The sequence below is a fragment of the Protomyctophum parallelum genome (genome assembly GCF_964188405.1).
Source record: "Protomyctophum parallelum genome assembly, chromosome: 13".
NCBI lineage: Eukaryota > Metazoa > Chordata > Actinopteri > Myctophiformes > Myctophidae > Protomyctophum > Protomyctophum parallelum.
In genome coordinates, this window is record NC_139708.1 from 28,193,708 (window position 1) to 28,200,946 (window position 7,239).

Genomic DNA, 7,239 nt, shown 5'->3' on the forward strand with positions numbered 1-7,239 from the left:
TAGTACCAGTAGGGGCGCTGTTGTGCCGGAGACAGAGAGAGATATTGCTGCACGTGCTGCACTGTTGCCTGCTAATGAGAGAGAGAGAGAGAGAGAGAGAGAGAGAGAGGAGGGGGGGAGGGGAGAGAGGAGGGGGGGAGAGGGGAGTTGCACCACTCAGTTCACACGGGTGTAAGTTCAGCTTTAACATGAGTTGATAATATAGCAGGAAGGAAAAACATTGTAGTTTACATGAATACTGTAAAAACTGCACAAGTTAATTTAACTATTTATTGTTAAATTAAAGTGGTAAAAACTATAGGGTTAGGGTTAGCTACAGACAGTATCCACCAGATCTGGTCATGTCATATCTTGTGGATACTATACGTGAAACGCACCAGGTCACGTGCTCTCCTGTTGCGTATACTTGGGTTTGTTACTATAAAAAAAATGCGTTTTCTTTTTTTGATGAGAAGGAAACAAGGAATTGGTGTGTGTGTGTGTGTGTGTGTGTGTGTGTGTGTGTGTGTGTCTGATGAAAGTAGGTCACAGCTGAGCTTGGGGTGGTGTTCAAAAAAAAAGAAAAAGGGGGAAAAAAAGAAGAAAAAAGGGTAATCCATTATCGCTCCATGGTTTGCAGGATCTTGTCCAACTGCCCTGAAGCGTTGGACAACCTCGCCGGCTCGTTCTGCTTCCTCACTGTGACTCTTCAACTCAACTTGTCTTCATTTCTCTGTCTGTCTCTTCCTGCATGACAGTCTTATCTAACTCTCAGTTTGTACATTGAGGTGTTTCGCTCTGTCTTTCCATCTCACACTCATAAAACACACACACGGCTGGTTTGGCTGTAGAGTTCACCTTGGAGTAGCCCTTTCATGTCAACCACGTCAGACAGTATTCCTTCTCCACTGGGAGCTTACAGTCTTATTTGTCTAGCCTCTGATGGAGTCTCTCTCTCTCTTCCCTCTCTCCCCCTCTCTCCCTCTCTCCCTCTCTCTCTCTCTCTCTCTCTCTGCAGTGCTGCCTCTTGGAAAGAAAGAAAGAAAGAAAAGAAATAGCAATAACAATTGCCATCTGCTGGTCAAAGTGTAACACTGCATCTCTGCAGCCGCCACTGATAAGCAGTGATCTATTTTCCTGGCTTGTTGATCATCAACAAATATCATACAATGCAGCTGTAAATGCATTAGTAACTAATGGTGACCATGTGTCAACACAGAAATAATGTTTAACTACTGCTTTTCTATTTTTCTAGAACTTTTAACTTTTAATGCTCTACACTAAATACTTCAGCTGAAAATAACCAACATATGACACAATATTTTTTACTTTATCTTTTTTTTTTCTTTTTTTGTTATGCATTATTTGTTGGATATAGGATAGTGCAGAAAGACAGGACGTCAAGGGCAGAGAGAGAGAGAGAGAGAGAGACACATGCCAGAGATATATTTGCAGTGGTGGAAAAAGTATTGTCTTACTTAAGTAAAAGTATCAATACTGCAATGTAGATGTAGGCCTACTCTGTTACAAGTAGAAGTCCCGTACTCAAAATTAGGGGTGGGTCCCGAATCTCGGTACCAAGTATGTACCGAACCGAACGTGCCTGGGTACCGGGTACCCATTACAATAATTCAATTTCGGTTCTCTCTATCGGTTCCCACAGACACGCGGTCACACGCTATTTATTTATTTTCTTCCCTTAATAGATGCGCAGGGAACAGAGCTGATCTACAAGCCTACACCGCGTTGCATCAGCGACGAGTTGTGGGCTTGTGGCTTGCAGAGGCGGAGCCATCTCTCTGCATGGAGTTAGTTGTCGAGGAGTCTAGAGGCAGAGAGACGCGCTGTGCCTGGCACTGAGGCGACATCATTATTAAAGTTTCTTAAACGTAATTTTCAAGTAAAGTTTATGGGAGGAAACTTTTAAGAGGGGACAGGAATCTTGCGCCTTGTCTGAGTCTTCACTGCATACGTGCGCAGCACGCTGGCTGCGCAGCATTGAATCAACATGAGACAAGGAGAGAAAGCGTCGGTGCACTCACTTCGAGTGCACACCCGTGTGTGTGTGTGTGTGAGAGAGATCACGGCGTAGGGTCCAGATACCCAGTCTAACTTCGAGAGGTGGCGAAAAAACAACAAAAGATAGCCTACTTTGGGCAGCCCGTGTGCATGCACATTTCTGTTAGTAGCAAACCACAGCATGAGCCTTTGTTTTCAATGATCCCCCATTGACGCGCTGCCCCTTCCCCTTCATTAGCGATGCTAATTTACACAGTCAATCGTGTGTGTGTTGCTCTCAGATCTCAGACATGCTTTTATTTGTTATTGGTAATAAGAGAAGTAGCCTGTGTCCAAAACCGTTCCAAAACCGTTAGTAACACTATTGCCCTGGGTAAATACAGAATCGATATTATATAGATACATTTAAAAGAATCACTATATTATCCACAAATGGCTCAATAAAGGAGAAGATGTTATACTATTCATTATACATGTCTTTAGTATACAGTATACACTCTGCTCTGACATGCCATGCAGACTGTGCACCACATGATATTTTTTTCTGACTGTGTTGCAGTGATGTGTTGCAGTGATGTTTATGTTGTGTAGTCTCTCAGGCATATTTGTTGTCATTGTCAGTAGTAGTAAGAGGTAACTGTAGTATCCACAAATGGCTCAACTGTTAAAGGAAAGGATGTTGGTCTATACTCTATTCATCTGTCTTAAAGCAAAGTCTTTGTAATAAAAGCTTTGTGAAAAACAATTGACCTTAAGTTTATACCATTAATTTTTTTACTATATTATCCACAAATGGCTCAACTGAATGAGGAGGAAGAGGATGTCACACTATTTATTCATTACATGTCTTAAATTGACATTGAGCTTTTTTGTTAAACATTTGACCTCTTTTATATCATTTTGGAACCGAAATAGGGAACCGTTAAGAACCGGAATCGATAAGCAGAACCGGAATCGGTACCGGACTCGAAAAAATCCTAACGATACCCATCCCTACTCAAAATGGACTCCAGTAAAAGCACAAAAGTATCGGCATCAAAATGTACTTAAAGTACTAAAACTAAAAGTACTCATTGTGCAGAATGTCCCGTTTGAAGTTTTCAAATGTATAAAAATCTTTTGAAAATAGCAGATCTACAAGCTCACATTGTGAGCTTGTAGATCGGCTATTTTCAAATGGCCAAAATGTATATAGGGCTGAAGTAGTTAATGTATGTTTTGCAATAATAATCAAAATCTACAAAGTAATTAGTAACTAAAGTTTTCAAGTAGTAGTAGTAGTGGAGTAGAAGTAAAAGTACTCACAATTGGAAATACTCAAGTAGACATACATATACCTCATAATTGTAATTAAGTACAGTGCTTGAGTAAAAGTAATAAGCTATACTTTCCACCACTGCATATTTGAACACGGGTACACAGGCTACACCTCATGTCTCAAAAGGAGCGCGTGGTCTGTGCACTATATAACTGGCTGAGACTGCAGGTGTAACGCCCGGGATTCAAACTCGGGTCTCCCACGTGAAAGTCTAATATCTTGACCACTAGACCAAAGGGATATGTCTATGGACCGGGGGAGATATTAGACGTTTGAGGCCATCAGGCAGAGGCTCTGAGCCACTCTGCCACACTCACCCCCCCTTTTGACCTCCTCCCACGGGGAAACCCGATCCGGGTCACGGCACCAATGTAACGCCCGGGATTCGAACTCGGGTCTCCCACGTGAAAGTGCAATATCTTAACCACTAGACCAAAGGGATATCCCTATGGGCCGGGGGAGATATTAGACTTTTGAGGCCATCAGGCAGAGGCTCTGAGACACACACCGAGGCATCGTGAAGAAGTGTTCACTGTACATACTGTATTATCATCCTCAAGAAAACCTCGAGTGAATAAACAATATGAAATGGCTTTGTAGGGCATTTTCACACTCGCAGGGTTAAGTGAACGGAGCAAAATGTCACCGTACGGTTTGCGTGAAAGCCTTTTGAATGAACACATCACCTACACAGAACAGGTTGATTCAACCGTGACTCTGCAGAGACTTTGCGAGCGAGCTGGTTTCGGGAAGATTTTTTTTAATAAATGCTTCCAAATATAGTATGTCTTCCTGCAAAATACAATATTTGTCCAGAATGTGTATAGGCAGTGTGCCAACAGTGCAGAAGAATTATGTGCATATATTTGCTAATTTGCACATACTATACCAGGTAAAAGTATGTTGTCGTCTTTAAGTTGTCTCCCAATATGAATAACTCATGATGCACGTGTGTGCATCTGCTCTAAATGGGGATAGACAAAGTTTTTACCGTATTTTAATCCGACAGTGTTTTGACTTCTGAGATATCTTATTATCTCACTCCTGACTTCCTGCAATGGATGGATGAAGAAGGCTATACTGTATGTTGTCGTACCTAATCTGATTTTATCCAAATGCATACTATTTAATCTAATCTAATTTGATCCTACTGTACCTAAAAATGTCAGTCCAATTAATGCTATTGTATCTCTTCTCTCCTCTTATCTCATCCCAACTAATCTTATCTCATTTAATATCAACCTAACTAATCCTATTTTACCTAATAACCCTAATCTAATCCTGTCTCTCATCCAAAATTGCATGGGTTATGAGTTATGACATGCCAAAGACGCCACTAAACGGCAGGTTAAAAGAACAGCTGAGTCTAGTACTGTCTCCGCATCGGGGAAGAGTGGGTGGGTATAGTGGGTGGACGGGTGGGAATGAAATGAGGGGTATCTAATATCTATTTATTACAAATGTACACAAATGTATGTTGACATGAACAAGGACCCCACATGGGAGGAGAAAAAAAACCCCAATAAAAAGATTTATTAAAAACAAAAACAAAACAAAAAAAGAATAGCCGAGTACAAAAGGGCATAAAAAAAAGAGAAAATGCTCATGGCGACGCTTGGGAATGACTGTGTCATGTTTTGTGGACCCGGACTGGTCATGGGCAGGAGGAATATGAGTGACGCAGTAGGAGGGTGAAAGAAATGGGGTTTTGTGGGGGCGGGGGAGAGACTATGGATTAGACGATACAGAAAAGACGAAGAAATGGATGTTGAATCAAGTATGGTAGAGAGCTTTCGTCGAGGGAAGAAAAATCGTTCCCTTCCTTTCTCTGTATGTGCTCTCTCAGTCTATACTCTGTCTCTATCTCTCCTGAATTCTCTTCTGCTTTACAGAACAAACATGTTACACACACATCACATCTCTTTGCTCACTGAAACCACTCACTGGTGCGGAAACCCATTCTCGTGTGGACATAACTAGCGTGTGTGCGTCCGTGTGCGTGTGTGCATGAGAGTGTGAGCGTGCGTGTGCGCGTGCGCGTGCGTAAGCACTGCAAGACAACACTTGACGCAATCAAACGCATTATCTTTTCCTCACCTCACACACACCCACATGCACGCACGCAGAATACATAATCTACACTTTCTACACAGGAACAGCAATTTAAAACGGAATATCTCAAACCAGAATTCACAACAAACTCACCATGGGGTTTGAAACTGAAAGGCTACTCAGAAGTAAAACACTGTACATTTTTGGCCCAAAGCCTTCGTCTCCGTATGTCGATTTGTGCATATTCCAGACAATCACCGTCCCTGCTTGCTATTCAGAAACGCATCTACATATGCAAGCAGACTTTCAATCTGATGCATATATGTATCACATTGAATTATTATGTTATACGTAGTCTACATTATACATATTCTATTAGCACACGTATACACTCAAATACGCATCAAGGTTGAATTACTTACAGGATATTTGTATTCACGGCAATGCTGCAAAAGTGTATCAGATTAAAGGCTAAAACACAAGAAAGAGCACTAACGTTAATAAATGCAGTCCATTTAAAGGAGGGCAATGTGGACATGACAGATAGATCGATGACCAAATAAAGTAAACCAACACCTTTCTGCCATTCCTTTACTTTACTAGCTACCAGTGAAAGACAACCATGCAGGGTACTCTGGAAACATGTACAGTATATTGTAAAGTGTCTTATTTATTAAACATACAATAAATAGGTAGAAAAAGACCTGGATGTATAACCGGGATATGAGTCAGCCTTCTGGAAATTGCATTTGCTTGTACACATGGACAGAACACGTGGACAGAAAACACACTCTCTCTGCACTGAATCTCTTTCTGTCCGACGGAATTATTAACCACGTGAACTCTACCATTCCTGTTCTGGACAAAAAAGCTTAACATTGGAAATATACGTCGTAACGACACAATGCAACACAATGAACAGTGTTCACGGTGTGTGAGTGTGAGCCCAGCAGCAATTTTCGGCGACTTTGGACACCTGGTTTAAGAGTATTTAATATTCATGTGTCCTTCATTAGATAAGCTTTGACCTAGCATTACGTGCAGGCATAATGTTTCACACATGGTAAAATATTGATAAACGAGGTCTTATAAGCGGAAGCCACGGTGACTGCTCTGTAAATGAGCTAGATGTTGGACTGAGTGACTGACCACATTATCAGTTGATAATGTGGCACCTCTTAACCGTTTCGGACGCGGGGCGGCTCGCCGGAATCGGGCCGGCACCCTGGGTGTGTTCCTGTAAAAAAACGGTTTTGACCACCCAGGCAAGCATTTATAATCTGTTGTAATTCATTCAAATAAACGTGTATATCAAAGAGGAAAAAATGCTCACAAAGAAGACTTAACTCACTCAATTCCCTCCCAGAACACCAGGCTCCACAGATCCTCCCAGGTCCGCAGGTCTTTCAGTAGTTTGAATGGCCTCGGTACAGTACTCTGCACCATTGTGAACTCGCCCTTTTCCCCATTCTGACCTGAAAATTCAGAAAATTTCATTAACCCATTTAGACCTGACCTGAAATGTCTTCCTAACAGTTTTCTGAAATACCTAGCATGTTTCTATGTCAGTGGTGCTCAATATTTCATGTCAAGGACCACAAAAATGATAATGATGTAATTGGCCACCGACCCCCCATCTGAAAATATGTTGTTCCAGGAACCGCTCAGAAGCAAAGATTTTAGTTAAAAACGTTCGCTCTGAAAGAATATACAGTTTATTCAAAGATTTGCGGTTAGTGGTTTGTGGTTAGAGTGTCTGCCCTGAGACTGGGAGGTCGGGGTTCGATCCCCGGCCGGGTCATACCAAAAACTCTAAAAATGGGACCCAGTGCCTCCCTACTTGACACTCAGCATCAAGGGTTGGAGTGGGG